Genomic DNA, 23,509 nt, shown 5'->3' with positions numbered 1-23,509 from the left:
AATATTTTTTATATATCACTTCCGGGTTAGATTTTCTCAGGATTTCACTTGCAGAGTAAGTATTCTTATTCTCACAGACAATATTTTGACAGTTTTGAAAAACTGAGTGTTTTCTATCCTAATCTGTAAATTATATGCATATTCTACGATCTGGGCCAGAGAAAATTTCAGTTTACGTTGGGTATGTTATTTGAAAAAAAAAAAAAAATCTGACCCCTAGCGCTAAGAGTTTGTTTCAGTAAGTGTTGTTAATGGTTTGTTCCAGTACGTGTTGTTAATGGTTTGTTCCAGTACGTGTTGTTAATGGTTTGTTCCAGTACGTGTTGTTAATGGTTTGTTCCAGTAAGTGTTGTTAATGGTTTGTTCCAGTAAGTGTTGTTAATGGTTTGTTCCAGTAAGTGTTGCTTTGTTAATGGTTTGTTCCAGTGTTGTATTGTTAATGGTTTGTTCCTGTGTTGTTTTGTTAATGGTTTGTTCCAGTGTTATATTGTTAATGGTTTGTTCCTGTGTTGTTTTGTTAATGGTTTGATCCAGTAAGTGTTGTATTGTTAATGGTTTGTTCCAGTATTGTTTTGTTAATGGTTTGTTCCAGTGTTATATTGTTAATGGTTTGTTCCTGTGTTGTTTTGTTAATGGTTTGATCCAGTAAGTGTTGTATTGTTAATGGTTTGTTCCAGTATTGTATTGTTAATGGTTTGTTCCAGGAAGTGTTGTATTGTTAATGGTTTGTTCCAGTATTGTATTGTTAATGGTTTGTTCCAGTAAGTGTTGTATTGTTAATGGTTTGTTCCAGTGTTGTTTTGTTAATGGTTTGATCCAGTAAGTGTTGTATTGTTAATGGTTTGTTCCAGTATTGTATTGTTATTGGTTATATTTGACTCAGGGTACATCAAAACACTTTCAAATTCAAAATATATTTTTTTCTCCAACAATGATTTGGTGGGATTTGATCGGAAAGGAAATAACTGGATATATGATATACTTAGGCCTAGAAACAACTAGAATGACCATGCAGGTCACCTGTGATACTGTATATGTAGTCAGTATTCGATGTCCATCCATGTCTGAGGACATCGGGAGATGACATGGAAACAGGCCACTAGGGGCAACAGTGAGCACTGTTACCTTCAAGTAGGTTTTAGTTTTGCATCGTGGATATGGATGGTGGATGGGTGTAAACATCTTCCTCTGATTCCAAAGGCTGCATGTTCAAATTCAGTGATAAAAACGTAATCTTTGTATTTTTGTTTTAAGCCTTTCTCAAACCTTAAGCCTTACATTTACAATTTCAGAGATAATGCCTAACCTTAACTTTAACCTTATAAATGAGGAGTTAATGCCTAATTTAACCTTAAACACCTTGAAATTTGACGTGATATGTGGTTGTTCCACCTAGCTAACTGCACTAACTGTAAATCACTCTGGATAAGAGAGTCTGCTAAATGACTAAAATGTGAAAGGTCAAATGTAAGTTTCATTCTATTCATTGTATTTGACCATTACACACATGTTAAGTTTGTTTATATACAAGTCTGGCTTTGTATATCATCAAAGTGTTACTATACAGTATATACAAAGTCAGGGATTGTGTTTCAATGGATTAGGTGTATATCTGGCTAATTAAGATGTCTGTTACAGTGAAATTACGCAACATGCTGTTGTATAGGGAAATATTTACATTTTGTACAATACTGAGAGGGAAGAGAGAGAGATTGAGGGAGAGAGAGATTGAGGGAGAGAGAGATTGAGGGAGAGAGAGATTGAGGGAGAAAGAGATTGAGGGAGAGTGAGATTGAGGGAGAGAGTGAGTGAGATTGAGGGTGAGAGAGAGATTGACGGAGAGAGAGATTGAGGGAGAGAGAGATTGACGGAGAGAGAGATTGAGGGAGAGAGAGATTGAGGGAGAGTGAGATTGAGGAAGAGTGAGAGATTGAGGGAGAGAGAGAGATTGAGGGAGAGAGAGAGATTGAGGGAGAGAGAGAGATTGACGGAGAGAGTGAGATTGACGGAGAGAGTGAGATTGAGGGAGAGAGAGATTGAGGGAGGGAGAGATTGAGGGAGAGGGAGAGAGATTGAGGGAGGGAGAGATTGAGGGAGAGGGAGAGAGATTGAGGGAGAGGGAGAGAGATTGATGGAGAGGGTGAGATTGAGGGAGAGAGAGAGATTGACGGAGGGAGTGAGATTGAGGGAGAGAGAGATTGAGGGAGAGGGAGAGAGATTGAGGGAGAGGGAGAGAGATTGAGGGAGAGGGAGAGAGATTGAGGGAGAGGGAGAGAGATTGAGGGAGAGAGAGATTGAGGGAGAGGGAGAGAGATTGAGGGAGAGGGAGAGATTGACGGAGAGAGTGAGATTGAGGGAGAGAGAGATTGAGGGAGGGAGAGATTGAGGGAGAGGGAGATTGAGGGAGGGAGAGATTGAGGGAGAGAGTGATTGAGGGAGGGAGAGATTGAGGGAGAGAGAGATTGAGGGAGGGAGAGATTGAGGGAGAGAGAGATTGAGGGAGGGAGAGATTGAGGGAGAGGGAGAGAGATTGAGGGAGAGGGAGAGAGATTGAGGGAGAGGGAGAGAGATTGAGGGAGAGAGAGATTGAGGGAGAGGGAGAGAGATTGAGGGAGAGGGAGAGAGATTGAGGGAGAGGGAGAGAGATTGAGGGAGAGGGAGAGATTGAGGGAGAGGGAGAGAGATTGAGGGAGAGAGATTGAGGGAGAGGGAGAGAGATTGAGGGAGAGGGAGAGAGATTGAGGGAGAGGGAGAGATTGAGGGAGAGGGAGAGAGATTGAGGGAGAGGGAGAGAGATTGAGGGAGAGGGAGATTGAGGGAGAGGGAGAGATTGAGGGAGAGGGAGAGAGATTGAGGGAGAGAGAGATTGAGGGAGAGGGAGAGAGATTGAGGGAGAGAGATTGAGGGAGAGGGAGAGAGATTGAGGGAGAGGGAGAGAGATTGAGGGAGAGGGAGAGAGATTGAGGGAGAGGGAGAGAGATTGAGGGAGAGGGAGAGAGATTGAGGGAGAGGGAGAGAGATTGAGGGAGAGGGAGAGATTGACGGAGAGAGTGAGATTGAGGGAGAGAGAGATTGAGGGAGGGAGAGATTGAGGGAGAGGGAGATTGAGGGAGGGAGAGATTGAGGGAGAGAGTGATTGAGGGAGGGAGAGATTGAGGGAGAGAGAGATTGAGGGAGGGAGAGATTGAGGGAGAGAGAGATTGAGGGAGAGGGAGAGATTGAGGGAGAGGGAGAGAGATTGAGGGAGAGGGAGAGAGAAAGAACGAAGAGAACGGATGGGTTGTTTTGTATCTTTTCCTCTCCATCTCTCCTCCTCCACCTGTGAAGCCCTGCTCGGAGTGTGGCGCTGGGCTGACATTGGCAGGGTGCATTGTGGGAACCCATCTGGTGGCAGACATGACAGGAGAGAACCTGCTAATTAGATCCTTCTGTAGAGGGGCGGGCTCACCAGCATTCCCCATCAGGGAGGGAGGAAGAGATGGAGGGAGGGAGGAGGAGATGGAGGGAGGGAGGAGGAGTGGGAATGAGGGAGGGAGGGATAGAGTGATGCACTGGGTTTATAGGCCTAATGAACAGGTTGTGGAGGAAGTAGGAGGGGGAAGAGATAAAGGGAAGCACAGGGGTATAATGAAAGAGGTTGGGTAGGAAGGGAGGTGGGTAGGGGGAATAGATAGATGGACTCACAGGGGTATAATGAAAGAGGTTGGGTTGGAAGGGAGGTGGGTAGGGGGAATAGATAGATGGACTCACAAGGGGATATGATGCTCTAATTCGTCCCTTTATGAAGAGAGAATTGGATAATCTATGAAATGTTCAATTAGAACTGTGGAACACCTGTATGGAATGTTACAATATAGCTTTATGACAATTTCCTGGTTAAATAGTAGGCTTACATGGATGTCAGAGGGGCTGTGAATAGTGTCTACTGTTTCCATGCCCTTGTTGTTTAATGATGGATATCTGGGATGTTTTGTGAAATTCCACACTACAGACTCATGTAAATACCTTCTCAACAGAGGAAGCTGGTGGGAGGAGCTATAGGAGGACGGGCTGATTGTAATGGCTGGAATGGAGTACATGGAACCGTGTTGGATACCGTTCCAATGAGCCAGTCCTCCTATAGCTCCTCCCACCAGCCACCACTGCTTCTCAACCACCACTGTGTACCATAACAGTAGGTGTAATGTAATTGTTAATCTGCATAACAGAATGCTTTAGCCAGCTAGTCACATGTAAAACAAAAACACAACTGTGTAGCGATGCTGAAATGTGTAAAGGAGCCCAGCATCAGAGCCCATGTAGAGTTGCGCCAGCCATTGTTGTTACAGCCATGTACACAGTACTATCACCATCTTCTTGTACTGATCCTATCCCACCTACTGTACATGCCTTGGGGTGAAGTGGCTGGCTTGGGATTTGGAGAGGGGATGGTAGCCTACACCTCACCACCCAGTCATTTGGGGAACTCAGTCATTTGATCTTTGAGTGGGAATGTGGTCTAATGACTGCTGCTGAGTTTGCTGTGTATAAACAGCTCTGTCCTGAGGGAGGGCCATGACTGACACTGCTCTCTGCTGGGGCTTTCATCCACTCATTACAGCTCCCTGTGTGTGTGTGTGTGTGTGTGTGTGTGTGTGTGTGTGTGTGTGTGTGTGTGTGTGTGTGTGTGTGTGTGTGTGTGTGTGTGTGTGTGTGTGTGTGTGTGTGTGCGTGTGTGTGTGCGTGTGCGTGTGCGTGTGCGTGTGCGCGTGCGCGTGCGCGTGCCTGTGCGTGTGTGCATGCATGTTTCTCTGCTAGACCCAGCTGTAAGCTTCAGCTAAGTCTAATTATATCCCATGTAAATGTATGCATTGCCACAGTGAACCGTGAGTCAATTATTTCCAGGTTGGTGATTGTGAACCAACTTCAGTTCAAGGTAAAGACACCTCACCCCAGGCCATTAGTATGCTAGCAGGGAGTTGGAAGGGCAATTTCACCCTACATGCCTCTGGAACCAAACGCCTTCAGGATCTGAGAGAGAGAGAGAGAGAGGACTTCTTCACTGCCTGTTTATGGAGTCCTACTGGGTACTGTCATCACCTTTACCCTGCCCTGCCCACTGATAGGCTGGGTGGAATTCATCCCCCCCAAAAGACATAGCCTCTACTCACCCCAAGGGACTTCATGTCAATCCTAAAGGTTCTGAGGGTGGGCTCCCACGTGGTTCAGTGGTCTAAGGCTCTGCATCTCAGTGCTAGAGGTGTCATTACAGACCCTGGTTCAGTGGTCTAAGGCTCTGCATCTCAATGCTAGAGGTGTCACTACACACCCTGGTTCAGCGATCTAAGGCGCTGCATCTCAGTGCTAGTGGCGTCACTACAGACCCTGGTTCGATTCCAGACTGTATCACAACAGGCAGTGATTGGGAGTCCCATAGGGCGGCGCACAATTGGCCCAGCGTCATCCGGCTTAGTCTTTGGCTGGGGGGGGGGGGGCATTGTAGATAAGAATTTTCTTAACTGACTTGCCTAGTTAAATAAAGGTGAAATAAATATGGTAATAGCCACCTGCACCTTGTCCACTGCTTGGTGGAGTATTTATCCTCTTGGGACTGGTGGGTATACAGCTATTCAAAGCTGCTATCCTTGCACACAAGTGGCATTGAAAGACACATCCCAACCAATCAAATTCCATATAGCGAGTGGCATTGGCCATAGTGATGAATTCCTGCCTTGCCTGTGTGAGTCAACTAACTCTCTGCCTGCCATTCCAAATGAAGCCCTGCAGGATTACAAACAATAAATATGGAAATCCAAACATGATAGCTGAAGCTTTTGTCTTGCTACCTTGTGACTATTGCAGTTTAGTCAAGTATCACTTCTGCATAAATAGACTGATCTGAGCACAGAGACAGTCAGATATGAGCTATTTCAAGAGGCAGTGGCATTTACTATCAGACTGATCTGAGCTCAAAGCATTTTTCTGATAAGACAGTACATGGGCATCTGGGCAAGCAATTAGGCTCAAAAGGCAGATTAATATTATTTTAAGAATGCAACCTTTTAGAATATGAATCCATTGAGAATGTGTGACACGTGATGCCACACGAGCCCTGTGCCACTGCCAACCCCACGTGACTTGGCTCAGCATTTTCACCCTGAGCGATAAACAAGGAGTCAGAAGCTCACTGTACAGTAGTGAGATCATTTCTTCTTTTCGGAAGACATTTAGCTAAAAGCCGCGTCCTCCTCTCCTTTTCATGTAGGATGCGGGTGCCCTTGGTTACCTAGTAACTCTCACATCTATTTGGCGTTCCCGAATATCGAGCTGGGACCGCGCAGCGCGCTCTGATAGAGCTCGTGTGTGTGGTGGAAAGACCTCACGAAAAGGCAAGTAAAGAACGTCAAACGTGCAGCGCTGACCGAGCAGCCCAGCGGAGGAGGAAACTGAAGAAAAAATATGAACATGTGAACGGACTGAAAATGCTGAAGGATCTTTATGTTGGGAAATGTAATTCTGAAACGAATCAAAGTATTACACTATAAGGATATCTGCAAGGACTATTTACAACTGCAAGTAAAGTGCACAGAAATATTGTATCCAGATTTTTCCTAAAGAAAATACCGGGATTGGTTGGGGGAATTTGCATCTCGCCAAGGCAGGTGAGTCACAGGCAACACTTGATTAAGAGCTTAGAATATTTTTAGTGTATGTAATGTAACTATAAAATGCGTCTCAGTAGCCTAATTGATTATGTGCCTGCCGTATTTTACTTTGCAGTGAGACACGGATGTGTTCAGCCTGTGCTGAACCTGGACATCGTGTCCTGTGATACGAGTGCCTTTGAATTTGAGTGTCGCGGACAGAGAGAGAGAGAGAGAGAGCTACGTGAAATCTGAGCTCAAAGTTAAAGGACAGTCTGGTCTCATGCCTTGTGAGAATGTATTCTAGTGCAGGGAACGAAATCAGATGGTTGAATACCGATGGTGGCCGTCCCCGTTTAGGGATGGTGAAATTGAGCACTTGTTACTTAAACTATGCTCTGCCTGTCGCTGACCTGTCTGTGCCGTGCGTTACTGTCTGTGCCGTGCGTTACTGTCTGTGCGGTGCGTTACTGCGGAGGTTGACCATCCGCTGTGATTGAGAATTCTATGCGCTGGGTCTACTGAAGCTTCTGTGGCTACTGAATGTTCACGTAACAGAACATTCCCCGAATATAAGGCCATAAATGTGGGTGCCAGCGGAGAGAGGAATCTTTATTTTGGTGTATGCCCACTGCAAGTACATCTCTCTGGTGAAATGGGTGGGTGTACAGCCCTGCTGTAGCCGCTTTCAGGTGCCCAATATGATGGTCCACAAGTTTTAACCAGATTTATAGATTTTGGGGTGTTTTTGGACTCTTGGTTCGATCAAGTTCAAGTTATGCGTAAAATATGACCCTGTTTGTTTTGAGGACGTGTATGTATTATAATCACAGGTAGGCATGTTTTAGTCATGCTATATTTACGATAATAATCATTAACGTTATTATGACGTTTGTTACTAGCCGAAGCTACTGTTAATTACTAGTGTTTTATTGACTTATTTATTGTTATTACACAGTTAGTACATCGTTATTACAGTATGCTCTGAGCCGCTGCAGTTCTGCTACCTTCAAGTGTCAGTAAATGATTATGTGAGTCCACCTGTCTGCGTCTCTATATGCCCGCTAAAACGATGCGGCTTTGCCTAGAGGAGAGGAGAGCAGAGCTCTGCTCATCTCACATCCACGAATTAACCCTCTGTGTTTGTTATAGGCTACTCAAATAATGCATATTCATGGTTTATTTTTTTGTGACTTTATGAAATATCGAAAACCAGAACGACTTCTTGCACTGTGAGAAAGCTATTTTATCATGGAGTTGTAGGGCTATAATTACAATCTCATAATAGAAGTAAATTGGCTTATTTTAGCATATAAACCATCTGGTTTCCCTGAATGTATTCTCTTTGCTTTTCTCCCAAATTCCCCGTCGTTTAGCACGCTGAGTAAAATGGTCTCATTGTAGTCTTGCAGGGGGTGAAGGAAGAATTAACTTAGAGAGCTGAATTGCAATGGGTTAGAGAGGAAGAAAGGGGAGGGGGAGAGAGAAGGAGGGGGAGAGACAATGTCAGACAAGGAGTTGTCATGGTGATTCAGTGAATAAGCAATTGTTTCCCCCTAAAACCAAAGAATTTATACGAATTTCCCCTTCCTATTACCTCTATTTCTGACTGTTTTAATAAGCCTATAGCTCAAAGGAGCAATTAGCCACAGAAGCACAGAAGCACAGAAGCATAGAAGCATAGAAGCATAGAAGCACAGAAGCACAGAAGCACAGAAGCACAGATGCACAGAAGCACAGAAGCATAGAAGCATAGAAGCACAGAAGCATAGAAGCACAGAAGCATAGAAGCATAGAAGCATAGAAGAACAGAAGCACAGAAGCATAGAAGCACAGAAGCATAGAAGCATAGAAGCACAGAAGCATAGAAGCATAGAAGAATAGAAGCACAGAAGCATAGAAGCACAGAAGCATAGAAGAATAGAAGCACAGAAGCACAGAAGCACAGAAGCATAGAAGCATAGAAGCACAGAAGCACAGAAGCACAGAAGCATAGAAGCACAGAAGCATAGAAGCATAGAAGCATAGAAGAATAGAAGCACAGAAGCATAGAAGCACAGAAGCACAGAAGCACAGAAGCACAGAAGCATAGAAGCACAGAAGCATAGAAGCACAGAAGCATAGAAGCATAGAAGCACAGAAGCACAGAAGCATAGAAGCATAGAAGCACAGAAGCATAGAAGCACAGAAGCACAGAAGCACAGAAGCATAGAAGCACAGAAGCACAGAAGCATAGAAGCATAGAAGCATAGAAGCATAGAAGCATAGAAGCATAGAAGCATAGAAGCACAGAAGCATAGAAGCATAGAAGCACAGAAGCATAGAAGCACAGAAGCATAGAAGCATAGAAGCACAGAAGCATAGAAGCATAGAAGCATAGAAGCATAGAAGCACAGAAGCATAGAAGCATAGAAGCATAGAAGCACAGAAGCATAGAAGCACAGAAGCATAGAAGCATAGAAGCACAGAAGCATAGAAGCATAGAAGCATAGAAGCATAGAAGCATAGAAGCATAGAAGCACAGAAGCATAGAAGCACAGAAGCATAGAAGCATAGAAGCACAGAAGCACAGAAGCTTTTGATGTTGGACGTCTGTTGCATGTTTGAATTGCCGTTGTGTCTCCCAATATAATTTCCTTGGCCTATGATCCTCTGCATGTATCTTTGACGTGAGAATGTACTGTACTGTGTCTATTTAGATTTGATGGTGTGTGCGTCTAGTATAGTGGACAGATTATGCATGCTACTGATGTTCATTTCACCTCCGTCCCCACCTCCGTCCCCTAGGCCTCCTGGTGGAGCTGCTGCCAGGTTCCTGTTTAGGGCTCCTGGTGGAGCTGCTGCCAGGTTCCTGTTTAGGCCTCCTGGGGACGCTGCTGTCAGGTTCCTGTTTAGGGCTCCTGGTGGAGCTGCTGTCAGGTTCCTGTTTAGGCCTCCTGGTGAAGCTGCTGCCAGGTTCCTGTTTAGGGCTCCTGGTGACGCTGCTGTCAGGTTCCTGTTTAGGGCTCCTGGTGGAGCTGCTGCCAGGTTCATGTTTAGGGCTCCTGGTGGAGCTGCTGCCAGGTTCCTGTTTAGGCCTCCTGGTGACGCTGCTGTCAGGTTCCTGTTTAGGGCTCCTGGTGGAGCTGCTGCCAGGTTCATGTTTAGGGCTCCTGGTGGAGCTGATGCCAGGTTCCTGTTTAGGCCTCCTGGTGAAGCTGCTGCCAGGTTCCTGTTTAGGGCTCCTGGTGGAGCTGCTGTCAGGTTCCTGTTTAGGGCTCCTGGTGACGCTGCTGTCAGGTTCCTGTTTAGGGCTCCTGGTGGAGCTGCTGCCAGGTTCATGTTTAGGGCTCCTGGTGGAGCTGCTGCCAGGTTCCTGTTTAGGCCTCCTGGTGAAGCTGCTGCCAGGTTCATGTTTAGGCCTCCTGGTGGAGCTGCTGCCAGGTTCCTGTTTAGGCCTCCTGGTGGAGCTGCTGCCAGGTTCATGTTTAGGTCTCCTGGTGAAGCTGCTGCCAGGTTCATGTATAGGCCTCCTGGTGGAGCTGCTGCCAGGTTCCTGTTTAGGCCTCCTGGTGGAGCTGCTGCCAGGTTCCTGTTTAGGCCTCCTGGTGGAGCTGCTGCCAGGTTCCTGTTTAGGGCTCCTGGTGGAGCTGCTGCCAGGTTCCTGTTTAGGCCTCCTGGTGGAGCTGCTGCCAGGTTCCTGTTTAGGCCTCCTGGTGGAGCTGCTGCCAGGTTCCTGTTTAGGGCTCCTGGTGGAGCTGCTGCCAGGTTCCTGTTTAGGCCTCCTGGTGACGCTGCTGTCAGGTTCCTGTTTAGGGCTCCTGGTGGAGCTGCTGCCAGGTTCATGTTTAGGGCTCCTGGTGGAGCTGCTGCCAGGTTCCTGTTTAGGCCTCCTGGTGAAGCTGCTGCCAGGTTCATGTTTAGGCCTCCTGGTGGAGCTGCTGCCAGGTTCCTGTTTAGGCCTCCTGGTGGAGCTGCTGCCAGGTTCCTGTTTAGGCCTCCTGGTGAAGCTGCTGCCAGGTTCCTGTTTAGGCCTCCTGGTGAAGCTGCTGCCAGGTTCCTGTTTAGGGCTCCTGGTGAAGCTGCTGCCAGGTTCCTGTTTAGGGCTCCTGGTGAAGCTGCTGCCAGGTTCCTGTTTAGGCCTCCTGGTGAAGCTGCTGCCAGGTTCCTGTTTAGGGCTCCTGGTGAAGCTGCTGCCAGGTTCCTGTTTAGGGCTCATGGTGAAGCTGCTGCCAGGTTCCTGTTTAGGCCTCATGGTGAAGCTGCTGCCAGGTTCCTGTTTAGGCCTCCTGGTGAAGCTGCTGCCAGGTTCATGTTTAGGTCTCCTGGTGGAGCTGCTGCCAGGTTCCTGTTTAGGCCTCCTGGTGGAGCTGCTGCCAGGTTCCTTTTTAGGGCTCCTGTTAAAGCTGCTGCCAGGTTCCTGTTTAGGCCTCCTGGTGGAGCTGCTGCCAGGTTACTGTTTAGGCCTCCTGGTGGAGCTGCTGCCAGGTTCCTGTTTAGACCTCCTGGTGGAGCTGCTTCCAGGTTCCTGTTTAGGCCTCCTGGTGGAGCTGCTTCCAGGTTCCTGTTTAGGCCTCCTGGTGACGCTGCTGCCAGGTTCCTTTTTAGGGCTCCTGGTAAAGCTGCTGCCAGGTTCCTGTTTAGGCCTCCCGGTGGAGCTGCTGCCAGGTTCCTGTTTAGGCCTCCTGGTGAAGCTGCTGCCAGGTTCCTTTTTAGGCCTCCTGGTGAAGCTGCTGCCAGGTTCATGTTTAGGCCTCCTGGTGGAGCTGCTGCCAGGTTCCTGTTTAGGGCTCCTAGTGGAGCTGCTGCCAGGTTCCTGTTTAGGCCTCCTGGTGGAGCTGCTGCCAGGTTCCTGTTCAGAGGCTTTGGTCATGTCAAGAGAGGGAAAGACGTGGTAAAATGAACAGTATAGGCTTATGTATTGGTTGTGTGTGTGGGGGGGGGGGGGGGGGGTGTGTGTGTGTGTGTGTGTGTGTGTGTGTGTGTGTGTGTGTGTGTGTGTGTGTGTGTGTGTGTGTGTGTGGGCTACTTTCTCCCTGACAGGCTCTGGCTGACCTTGTCTAAAAAGATCTCTTATATTTATTGATGTAAAGTAAAGGCTCTGAGCACTCAGGCCTCAAACTGTACCCTCAAGACAAACCTGCCAGTGTCCTGGCCAACACATGTTTTTCTCTCTTCCATTGATGGAGAGAAGGAGAGAACACCAACAAGAAGAGCAAAAACTCCCGCTGGTTTTGTAATTTCTTTACAAATAGAAATGAAATTCTGAGATGTCTCGGACCTTAGTGTCAAACAGGTCCACTATCTTTAAGTCTCTTTTCAAATGTCACTTTTCTCATCCCACTGCCTGCCTGTCTGTTTACAGTCGGAGAGGAGAAGATGGGAGTGGATCATTTAGAGAGAAATCCTGTCTGTTTACAGTCGGAGAGGAGAAGATGGGAGTGGATCATTTAGAGAGAAATCCTGTCTTTTCACAGTCGGAGAGGAGAAGATGGGAGTGGATCATTTAGAGAGAAATCCTGTCTGTTCACAGTCGGAGAGGAGAAGATGGGAGTGGATCATTTAGAGAGAAATCCTGTCTGTTTACAGTCGGAAAGGAGAAGATGGGAGTGGATCATTTAGAGAGAAATCCTGTCTGTTCACAGTCGGAGAGGAGAAGATGGGAGTGGATCATTTAGAGAGAGAAATCCTGTCTGTTTACAGTCGGAGAGGAGAAGATGGGAGTGGATCATTTAGAGAGAAATCCTGTCTGTTCACAGTCGGAGAGGAGAAGATGGGAGTGGATCATTTAGAGAGAAATCCTGTCTTTTCACAGTCGGAGAGGAGAAGATGGGAGTGGATCATTTAGAGAGAAATCCTGTCTGTTCACAGTCGGAGAGGAGAAGATGGGAGTGGATCATTTAGAGAGAAATCCTGTCTGTTTACAGTCGGAAAGGAGAAGATGGGAGTGGATCATTTAGAGAGAAATCCTGTCTGTTCACAGTCGGAGAGGAGAAGATGGGAGTGGATCATTTAGAGAGAGAAATCCTGTCTGTTTACAGTCGGAGAGGAGAAGATGGGAGTGGATCATTTAGAGAGAAATCCTGTCTGTTCACAGTCGGAGAGGAGAAGATGGGAGTGGATCATTTAGAGAGAGAAATCCTGTCTGTTCACAGTCGGAGAGAAGAAGATGGGAGTGGATCATTTAGAGAGAAATCAATCTTAAACTTCTTGTCAACAGGGCTGGGCGATATAGATCAAATTTCATATCACGGTATTTTCAGAGTTTTTGATGGTGTGACAGTATTTTATGTTTTTGAATAACACAAAATGTTGATTTATGAGTAGTGTGTGATCCTAGGGTGGAAGTATATACATTCTAAGTGATTTTAATGGTTCTTTCTCCATGATGATTATTTTATACTGTTCAATTCAACTTCAACCCCAACAAAAATGTTCTGCATTTTCATACATTTCCTGCACTCATGTGAGGTCGTTTCCACACTGCCACGTAGAATACACTTTTTCTCGAAACAACGTGCTGATTTAGGGCTCCACCATCACTGGTACCAGGCTGTATAGCTAGCTACGTTTGCACTGACTCAGTACATTTATTAGTGATTAGCATTAGCGGCTAACACGATTTAGCCACAACTTGCTAAGAAAAGACAAACTAGCTGATTGCAGATGTAAGAAACACAAACTAATTGTGTAAATATGGCATGCCTGTAGATTGGCCTGTAGATTGGTCTGTAGATTGGCCTGTAGATTGGCCTGTAGATTGGCCTGTAGATTGGCCTGTAGATTGGCCTGTAGATTGGCCTGTAGATTGGCCTGTAGATTGGCCTGTAGATTGGCCTGTAGATTGGCCTGTAGATTGGCCTGTAGATTGGTCTGTAGATTGGCCTGTAGATTGGCCTGTAGATTGGCCTGTAGATTGGCCTGTAGATTGGCCTGTAGATTGGCCTGTAGATTGGCCTGTAGATTGGCCTGTAGATTGGCCTGTAGATTGGTCTGTAGATTGGCCTGTAGATTGGCCTGTAGATTGGCCTGTAGATTGGCCTGTAGATTGGCCTGTAGATTGGCCTGTAGATTGGCCTGTAGATTGGTCTGTAGATTGGCCTGTAGATTGGCCTGTAGATTGGCCTGTAGATTGGCCTGTAGATTGGCCTGTAGATTGGCCTGTAGATTGGCCTGTAGATTGGCCTGTAGATTGGCCTGTAGATTGGCCTGTAGATTGGCCTGTAGATTGGCCTGTAGATTGGCCTGTAGATTGGCCTGTAGATTGGTCTGTAGATTGGCCTGTAGATTGGTCTGTAGATTGGCCTGTAGATTGGCCTGTAGATTGGCCTGTAGATTGGTCTGTAGATTGGCCTGTAGATTGGCCTGTAGATTGGCCTGTAGATTGGCCTGTAGATTGGCCTGTAGATTGGTCTGTAGATTGGCCTGTAGATTGGCCTGTAGATTGGCCTGTAGATTGGCCTGTAGATTGGCCTGTAGATTGGCCTGTAGATTGGTCTGTAGAATGGCCTGTAGATTTATATTAAGAAGCAAAGTGAAAACGGCATTGTAGTCATCAACATTGAGGAACAACTCATGTGCTCCTTGAGTGACGACGGCGGATCTAGGTCTGTGTGGAAAGAGGCATGGCATGGAGAGAGAGAGAGAGAGAGAGAGAGAGAGAGAGAGAGAGAGAGAGAGAGAGAGAGAGAGAGAGAGAGAGAGAGAGAGAGAGAGAGAGAGAGAGAGAGAGAGAGAGAGAGAGAGAGAGAGAGATTAATCAATCACGTAGTGGAGTAAATTATAAAACTGGACGTTACACACTGGCGTATCACATTTAACAAATCAAAAATTCAAATACCGTTATAGAAGGTAAAGTAAACACGCAAACCGGTCCGTGCGTTAAAGCCGGTATATAGTCAAATATGGAATACCACCCAGCCCTAACAAACACACACACACACACACACACACACACACACACACACACACACACACACACACACACACACACACACACACACACACACACACACACACACACACACACACACACACACACACACACACACACACACACACACACACACACACACACACACACACACACACACACACACACACCCCTGAGAGCTAGCTGATGAGACAAGGAGAAGTCAAATCCGTTAAAGCTAAGTTAAATTGGTGTATATGAAGAGGTGGCCTGGGGATCTGTTCTTTAATCCTCCTATCCAATGCTCTGAATAAGCCCTGAATAAGGAATAGTTCTACCCTGCTGCTACTCATTTCCTCTTGAAGAATACAAGAGTACATTTACACTCATTGTCAAACCTTATAAATTCTGCAATATTAGCTTTTATTAGCTTTTTGTAGATAGCATCATACTTATATGATGCTATCTACATACTCAGGACATACACAAACAGGGCTGTGTTTCTAATCGAATACCACCATAGCTCTTTACTATACATTACTAACCATTATGAATACCACTATAGCTCATTGCTATACATTACTGATCATTATGAATACCACTATAGCTCTTTACTATACATTACTAACCATTATGAATACCAACATAGCTCTTTACTATACATTACTAATCATTATGAATACCACTATAGCTCATTGCTATACATTACTGATCATTATGAATACCACTATAGCTCTTTACATTACTGATCATTATGAATACCACTATAGCTCATTGCTATACATTACTAATCAGTATGAATACCACTATAGCTCTTTACATTACTAACCATTATGAATACCACTATAGCTCTTTACATTACTGATCATTATGAATACCACTATAGCTCTTTACATTACTAATCATTATGAATACCACTATAGCTCTTTACATTACTAATCATTATGAATACCACTATAGCTCTTTACATTACTAATCATTATGAATACCACTATAGCTCTTTACATTACTGATCATTATGAATACCACTATAGCTCTTTACATTACTGATCATTATGAATACCACTATAGCTCTTTACATTACTAATCATTATGAATACCACTATAGCTCTTTACATTATTAATCATTATGAATACCACTATAGCTCTTTACATTACTAATCATTATGAATACCACTATAGCTCTTTACTATACATAACTGATCATTATGAATACCACTATAGCTCTTTACATTACTAATCATTATGAATACCACAATAGCTCTTTACATTACTAATCATTATGAATACCACTATAGCTCTTTACATTACTAATCATTATGAATACCACTATAGCTCTTTACTTTACATTACTAACCATTATGAATACCACTATAGCTCTTTACATTACTGATCATTATGAATACCACTATAGCTCTTTACTATACATTACTAATCATTATGAATACCACTATAGCTCTTTACTATACATTACTGATCATTATGAATACCACTATAGCTCTTTACTATACATTACTAATCATTATGAATACCACTATAGCTCTTTACTATACATTACTAATCATTATGAATGCCACTATAGCTCTTTACTATACATTACTGATCATTATGAATACCACTATAGCTCTTTACATTACTAATCATTATGAATACCACTATAGCTCTTTACTTTACATTACTAATCATTATGAATACCACTATAGCTCTTTACATTACTGATCATTATGAATACCACTATAGCTCTTTACATTACTAATCATTATGAATACCACTACAGCTCTTTACATTACTAATCATTATGAATACCACTATAGCTCTTTACATTACTAATCATTATGAATACCACTATAGCTCTTTACTATACATTACTGATCATTATGAATACCACTATAGCTCTTTACATTACTAATCATTATGAATACCACTATAGCTCTTTACATTACTAATCATTATGAATACCACTATAGCTCTTTACTTTACATTACTAACCATTATGAATACCACTATAGCTCTTTACATTACTGATCATTATGAATACCACTATAGCTCTTTACTATACATTACTAATCATTATGAATACCACTATAGCTCTTTACTATACATTACTGATCATTATGAATACCACTATAGCTCTTTACATTACTAATCATTATGAATACCACTATAGCTCTTTACATTACTAATCATTATGAATACCATTATAGCTCTTTACTATACATTACTAATCATTATGAATACCACTATAGCTCTTTACTATACATTACTAACCATTATGAATACCACTATAGCTCATTGCTATACATTACTAACCATTATGAATACCACTATAGCTCTTTACATTACTAATCATTATGAATACCACTATAGCTCTTTACTTTACATTACTAATCATTATGAATACCACTATAGCTCTTTACTTTACGTTACTAATCATTATGAATACCACTATAGCTCTTTACATTACTAATCATTATGAATACCACTATAGCTCTTTACTATACATTACTAATCATTATGAATACCACTATAGCTCTTTACATTACTAATCATTATGAATACCACTATAGCTCTTTACTTTACATTACTAATCATTATGAATACCACTATAACTCTTTACATTATTAATCATTATGAACTAACTATGAAATTATATATTCATGCTCCATATCACTACATTTTTAAATGGAAGATTATTTTATTATTTTCAACATCAATAAAGAGATCAAACATATTTCCAAACTATATTGATCAGCTTCCCCATTTATGGCCTTGCCTCCAGGCTTTAAGTCTGCTAGCATGGTAAAGTGATAACATTATTGTTCATTTCATTTTGACCAACATTAAAGAACATCTTGACTGGTAGGAATGCATGTCGAGCACCATTAGCTAATGAAAAAGATTCTCTCTACCGTCTGTTTACCAGAAGACTGTGTACTGAGGAAGGGTTGGGTGAGTCTGAATCAAGGATAGTACATAAAATTCAGAGGCAGGCCCAGGCAGTGAGGAGCTATTTCAGATTGTTTTCCATTTAAAAACGTGGAGAGATCTGTTAAAATATGCATCATGTGCAGAGAGAGAGAGCGAGACAGACAGACAGACGGACAGACAGACAGACAGACAGACAGACAGAGAGAGAGAACGAGAGAGAGAGCATGAAAGAATGAGAGAGAGAGAGAGAGAGCATGAAAGAAAGAGAGAGAGAGAGCATGAAAGAAAGAGAGAGATAGAGAGAGGGGGGAGAGAGAGAGAGAGAGAGAGAGAGAGAGAGAGAGAGAGAGAGAGCGAGAGAGAGAGAGAGAGAGAGAGAGAGAGAGAGAGAGAAAGAGAGCGAGAGGGGGGAACAGAGAGAAATATAGAGAGATAGAAAAACAGAGAGAGAGAGAGAGAAAGAGAGCGAGAGGAAGATAGAGACAGAAAGATAGAGAGAGAGAAAAACAGAGAGGGAGAGTGAGGGAGACAGAGAGACAGAGAGGGAGGATAGTGGAGGAGAACAGCAGTGTATATGTTGTATATCTCTAGTCCAGCTCTAGTGAGGCAGAACACTGAATCCTTCATTACATTCATAAGGAGAGATACAAGGACCTATGATATGTTTATATCACTGATCACTGACACACATGGACAGATCAGATCCTTCGGAGTGAAAACGTCTTTTAACTAGCGTATACTCTGTGTAATGGGAGTGCACACAAACCAACATGGTGTAATGGGAATTATGAGTAGAAAACGTGTATTTTAATTGGTGTGATGTGTCAGTTAGTTATTGTAACTAGTGTACACTCTTAGATGTGGTATGTGTCTAATACATTCAAGTATAGACATCAAAGTGTTGTATAAAGAGGGCTGCACATGTAGTAACCCTGCGTCCAACCAGCCAGTTAAACCTATCATACCCTCATATCTAAAAGAGGGTTCATTAAATACAATATCTAGTAACCCTGCGTCCAACCAGCCAGTTAAACCTATCCTAACCTCATATCCAAAAGAGGGTTCATTAAATACAATATCTAGTAACCCTGGGTTCATTAAATACAAGGGGAATTCCAGGGCACACAGTAATGAGGATAAGGTATGTAGTCAGTTAAAGTATAATTTCAGGTCTACATTAGCGTAGATATGGCCTTCAGTCAGGCAGGCAGTCAGCCAGTCAGTTAGTCAGCCAGTCAGTCAGGCAGGCAGTCAGCTAGTCAGTTAGTCAGTCAGCCACCCAGTCAGCCAGCCAGTCAGTCAGCCACCCAGTCAGTCAGTCAGCAACCCAGTCTGTCAGCCAACCAGTCAGTCAGTCAGCAACCCAGCCAGCCAGTCAGTCAGTCAGTCAGTCAGCAACCCAGTCAGCCAGTCAGCCAGTCGGTCAGCCAGCCAGTCAGTCAGGCAGCCAGGCAGCCAGTCAGTCAGTCAGTCAGTCAGCCAGCCAGTCAGCCACCCAGTCAGCCAGTCAGTTAGTCAGCCAGTCAGTCAGACAACCAGTCAGTCAGCCAGTCAGTCAGCCAGTCAGTCAGTCAGCCAGTCAGTCAGCCAGTCAGTTAGTCAGCCAGTCAGTCAGCCAACCAGTCAGTCAGCCAGTCAGTCAGTCAGTCAGCCAGTCAGTCAGCCAGTCAGTTAGTCAGCCAGTCAGTCAGCAACCCAGCCAGCCAGTCAGTTAGTCAGCCAGTCAGTTAGTCAGCCAGTCAGTCAGCCAACCAGTCAGTCAGCCAGTCAGTCAGTCAGCCAGTCAGTCAGCCAGTCAGTCAGCCAGTCAGTTAGTCAGCCAGTCAGTCAGCCAACCAGTCAGTCAGTCAGTCGGCAACCCAGTCAGCAACCCAGTCAGCCAGTCAGTCAGCCAGTCAGTCAGTCGGCAACCCAGTCAGCAACCCAGTCAGCCAGTCAGTCAGCCAGTCAGCCAGTCAGCCAGTCAGTCAGCAACCCAGTCAGCCAGTCAGCCAGTCAGTCAGTCAGCCAGTCAGCCAGTCAGTCAGCCAGTCAGCCAGTCAGTCAGCAACCCAGCCAGTCAGTCAGCCAGTCAGCCAGTCAGTCAGTCAGTCAGTCAGCCAGTCAGTCAGCAACCCAGTCAGTCAGTATGCCAGCCAGTCAGTCAGTCAGTCAGTCAGTCAGTCAGCCATAGTGACTCTGTACCACCACCCTACTATCACCTGGTTCCCTAGGAACAATCTGCTCTTAAGGAGCTTAGTGGAAGACTGCTGTCCAAGTGGCATCCTATCTCCTACATAGTGTGCTACCATTGACCAGAGCCCTATGGGAACCCTATTTTCCCTGGTCAAAAGTAGTGCACTATGTAAGGAATAGGATGCCATTTGGGAGGCAGACAAAGCCTGCCATCGTTCCGATGAAGACATGACACGGAGCCTCCTGCTAAATGGGATGTGTTTGAGTGTCCTCCTTCCCTCCCTCCTCCCTCCTCCCTCCTTCCTTCCCTCCATCAACCTATAAATGGATCACTCACTCACTATCTATGGTCCATGGCTTAATACCATTCAATATATTCATTATTCTGGTTTATTCATTCATTTTTCTGCTTTTTTTAATTCATTATTCTGGCTAATGAATTGTGGGTTTAGAAAAGACAATGTAGATGAGCTAAGTTGTATATGAAACGGTACCATTGTTCAAATGGCCATGAGGAGCTTTCCCTTGTACTAAAAATTGTTCTATTGTGTGACAGTGCAAACATGTATCTGTATTTGTGTGGGTTCTATATTTTGACACTCATAGTCTACATTCTGTTGTGTATCTGTGGAGCCACTCAGTCTACATTCTGTTGTGTATCTGTGGAGCCACTCATAGTGTACATTCTGTTGTGTATCTGTGGAGCCACTCATAGTGTACATTCTGTTGTGTATCTGTGGAGCCACTCATAGTCTACATTCTGTTGTGTATCTGTGGAGCCACTCATAGTCTACATTCTGTTGTGTATCTGTGGAGCCACTCATAGTCTACATTCTGTTGTCTATGTGATAGTATTAGAAGCAGGTAGAACTCTTCTCAGAGTCTTTAAGATCAGCTACCGTTACACAGAGTACAGGCATTAGAGAAACCACTCAAATCAGACTTTTGTAGCTGCATTTGTGGGTTTTTTCAACGTCTTCAAATGTTTCCCTTCTAGATGTCATGTTTTTTTGTATCATTATAATTTGTTTTCATTCTGGAGTCCGGCTAACGTTACAGCTTTACATGCCAAGCGAAAGACCATGTTCAGACATTAACATAAAATGCACGAGCAAAAGAGGCTTGTCAGGTTGGATCCTAGATGGCACCCTATTCCCGGTATAGTGCACTACTTCCCTATGAGCCTCTGGTCAATAGTAGTGCACTACTTCCCTATGAGGCTCTGGTCAATAGTAGTGTACTACTTCCCTATGAGGCTCTGGTCAATAGTAGTGCACTACTTCCCTATGAGGCTCTGGTCAATAGTAGTGTACTACTTCCTTATGAGGCTCTGGTCAATAGTAGTGCACTACTTCCCTATGAGGCTCTGGTCAATAGTAGTGCACTACTTCCCTATGAGGCTCTGGTATAGTAGTGTACTACTTCCCTATGAGGCTCTGGTCAATAGTAGTGCACTACTTCCCTATGAGGCTCTGGTCAATAGTAGTGTACTACTTCCCTATGAGCCTCTGGTCAATAGTAGTGCACTACTTCCTTATGAGGCTCTGGTCAATAGTAGTGCACTACTTCCTTATGAGGCTCTGGTCAATAGTAGTGCACTACTTCCTTATGAGGCTCTGGTCAATAGTAGTGCACTACTTCCTTATGAGGCTCTGGTCAATAGTAGTGCACTACTTCCTTATGAGGCTCTGGTCAATAGTAGTGCACTACGTCCTTATGAGGCTCTGGTCAATAGTAGTGCACTACTTCCTTATGAGGCTCTGGTCAATAGTAGTGCACTACTTCCCTATGAGGCTCTGGTCAATAGTAGTGCACTACTTCCCTATGAGGCTCTGGTCAATAGTAGTGTACTACTTCCCTATGAGGCTCTGGTCAATAGTAGTGCACTACTTCCCTATGAGGCTCTGGTCAATAGTAGTGCACTACTTCCCTATGAGGCTCTGGTCAATAGTAGTGTACTACTTCCTTATGAGGCTCTGGTATAGTAGTGTACTACTTCCCTATGAGGCTCTGGTCAATAGTAGTGTACTACTTCTTTATGGGGCTCTGGTCAATAGCAGTGCACTACATAGGGAATAGGTAGCGGTGTGAGGCGCAGGCCAAGACAGACAGGCGTACAAAGGGCTGTACTGTGTCCCTCAGTCCCTGTGATGTACACTATGTATGGGTCTGTGTGAAGTTAAGAGGTGACAGATGGTGATGGATGATGCTGTGGTGTCACAGCTGTGTGTTAACCTCATAATGCTGACAGATTACACATTTAAATATTTTAAAACTCACAGAGAGCACATGCTGCCACTGATGAAGAGATACAGAGAGAGAGAGACAAAGAGAGACAGAGAGAGAGCTAGAGAGAGAGCTAGAGAGAGAGAGGGAGGGAGGGAGGGAGGGAGGGAGGTAGGTAGGGAGCGAGCGAGGGAGGGAGGGAGAGAGAGAGAGGAAGGAGAGGGAAAGAGAGAGCGAGAGAGAGAGAGAGAGAGAGAGAGAGAGAGAGAGAGAGAGAGAGAGAGAGAGAGAGAGAGAGAGAGAGAGAGAGAGAGAGAGAATATACCAAAGTGAAATAAACAATAAAAATTAACAGTAAACATTACACATACAGAAGTTTCAAAAGAATGAAGAAAAGGGAAATGTCATACTATGTATATATACAGTGTTGTAACGATGTACAAATGGTGAAAGTACAAATGGGAAAATAAATAAGCATAAATATGGGTTGTATTTACAATGGTGTTTGTTCTTCACTGGTTGCCCTTTTCTCATGGCAACAGGTCACAAATCTTGCTGCTGTGATGGCACACTGTGGTACTTCACCCAGTAGATCTGGGAGTTTATCAAAATCGGTTTTCTTTTCGAATTCTTTGTGGGTCTGTGTAATCTGAGGGAAATATGTGTCTCTAATATGGTCATACATTTGGAAGGAGGTTAGGAAGTGCAGCTCAGTTTCCACCTCATTTTGTGGGCAGTGTGCACATAGCCTGTCTTCTCTTGAGAGCCAGGTCTGCCTTAGGTGGCCTTTCTCAATAGCAAGGCTATGCTCACTGAGTCTGTACATAGTCAAAGCATTCCTTAAGTTTGGGTCAGTCACAGTGGTCAGGTGTTCTGCCACTGTGTACTCTCTGTTTAGGGCCAAATAGCATTCTAGTTTACTCAGTTTTTTTGTTTATTCTTTACAATGTGTCAAGTAATTCTATTTTAGTTTTCTCATGATTTGGTTGGGTCTAATTGTGTTGCTGTCCTGGGGCTGTGTTTGTGTTTGTGAACAGAGCCCGAGGACCAGCTTGCTTAGGGGACTCTTCTCCAGGTTCATATCTCTGTACTCTCTCGCTGTCTTGCGCTCTCTCTCTCTTGCTGTCGCTCTCTCTCTCGCTGTCTCTTTCTCTCTTTCTCTCTCACTGTCTCGCACTCTCTCTCTCTTGCGCACTGTCTCTCTTTCTCTCGCTGTCTCGCTCTCTCTCTCGCTGTCTCTCTCTTTCTCTCGCAGTGAATGCTGGGAGTTTTTTGGAGTTTGAGTGTTTGGTGTATAGGGCTCCGTCCTCTACTTTTTTTTCTATTTTATTTTCTTAATTCTGTTGTTGGTCTTTTCTTTCAAATGTTATTTTCTATGGTGGGAAACCAAGGCTGTTGAGTCTGCCGATAAGTATACGGTGATTGACAGAGTCGAAATCCTTGGCCAGGTCGATGAAGACTTCTGCACAGTACGGTCTTTTATCGATGGCAGTTATGCTATCGTTTAGTACCTTGAGCATGGCTGAGGTGCATCCGTGACCAGCTCGGAAACCGGACTGCACAACGGAGAAGGTACGGTGGGATTCTAAATGGTCAGTGATCTGTTTATTAACTTGGTTTACGAAGACTTTAGAAAGGCAGGGTAGGATAGATGTAGGTCTGTAAC

The 23,509-nt window shown here is 44.4% G+C and overlaps 1 protein-coding gene across 6 annotated transcripts in view; it reads left to right on the top strand.

Annotated features, from left to right (window-relative positions):
- Window positions 1–6,140: 6,140 nt before the first annotated feature.
- Window positions 6,141–23,509, top strand: part of LOC129858682 (neuroligin-3-like) — a gene marked incomplete at its 3' end in the record, with an annotated part of 492,031 nt that continues 474,662 nt past the window's right edge. For all 6 annotated transcript variants that reach the window (XM_055927987.1, XM_055927986.1, XM_055927985.1 and 3 more), the window contains 1 exon segment: window positions 6,141–6,641.

Source organism: Salvelinus fontinalis, chromosome 6 (assembly GCF_029448725.1).
Source record: "Salvelinus fontinalis isolate EN_2023a chromosome 6, ASM2944872v1, whole genome shotgun sequence".
In the NCBI taxonomy this organism is placed as follows: Eukaryota; Metazoa; Chordata; class Actinopteri; order Salmoniformes; family Salmonidae; genus Salvelinus; species Salvelinus fontinalis.
This window is presented reverse-complemented; position numbering and strand designations above follow the sequence as displayed.